The sequence below is a fragment of the Vigna radiata genome, unplaced genomic scaffold (genome assembly GCF_000741045.1).
Source record: "Vigna radiata var. radiata cultivar VC1973A unplaced genomic scaffold, Vradiata_ver6 scaffold_129, whole genome shotgun sequence".
In the NCBI taxonomy this organism is placed as follows: Eukaryota; Viridiplantae; Streptophyta; class Magnoliopsida; order Fabales; family Fabaceae; genus Vigna; species Vigna radiata.
In genome coordinates, this window is record NW_014543107.1 from 118,551 (window position 1) to 119,594 (window position 1,044).

A 1,044-nucleotide genomic window follows, 5' to 3' on the forward strand; every position below is an offset into this window, starting at 1 on the left:
CGTACAGTAATGACATGAACTGGTGAGTAATCTCTTGATTTTGCAATACCACCTAAGGATAGGGGTAGGACGATCAATTGCACTAACTTCTGTTTATAATGCAGTATTAATTACTAGGGGAGGCTAGGGATAACAAGCCAGTAGTTAATATTAGGCCCTTTTCGCCGAGGGATCGAGTTAAGGGGAGGCTAAGAAAGTCGCATAACAATTGAATCAATCAACTAATATTCAAGGGTAATATGTAAGAGAGAGCGGAATAGATGAAATTGTAAACCCCCAACAACATCCATTCCTCCATTGTTCTCTTTTGTCAATTGAATCACTTCTATTTTGCATGTTAATATATTTTGTTCTCAAATCCAATTTATTAATTTTTATTTCTCAAGTCTTATTATTTTAATTCACGCGAACGAGAAAGCCATATGAGTCTCTTGGGAAAAACGATACTTGGTCTTACCATTTATATTACTTGTACGATTTGGTACACTTGCCAATTTGTCAATAAGTTTTTGGCGCCCTCGAGGTTATTTTTCTAGTAGTGTGGATTGATTGAGTTTGACTTGATTTTATGTTCATTTTTTATTTTTATTCCAACAAATGTTTTCTAGGGTTTTGTGCCTAACGTTTGCAGAATGCAGTTTAAACAAGAACTTGATTATATGGGCACTCAATTCTACCAAAATGATTTCAACCACTGTGGGGATCTATTTTCGAATATATATATCGAAACCACTTAGGGCATCAGTCTTCCTCACGAAAAGAAACTTTAGGGGAAGCTAAAAAACATCTACAGCAGGAATTATTTTCTGTACCAGAAGAAACGTTGGGGGAAGTCCAAAAATTCTTGCGGCTGTACTAGTCTCTAGACCAAAAGAAACGTTGGGGGAAGCCCAACAACGTTTACAACAAAAACAATCTCCTGTACACAAAGAAACATTGGGAGAAGCACAAGCACGTTTATTGCAGGAACAACACTCTCATGCCCTGAAGGCTTTGGGTATTATTAAGGTTGATACTGAAGTGAACCCTAAAGAAGAATGTCAA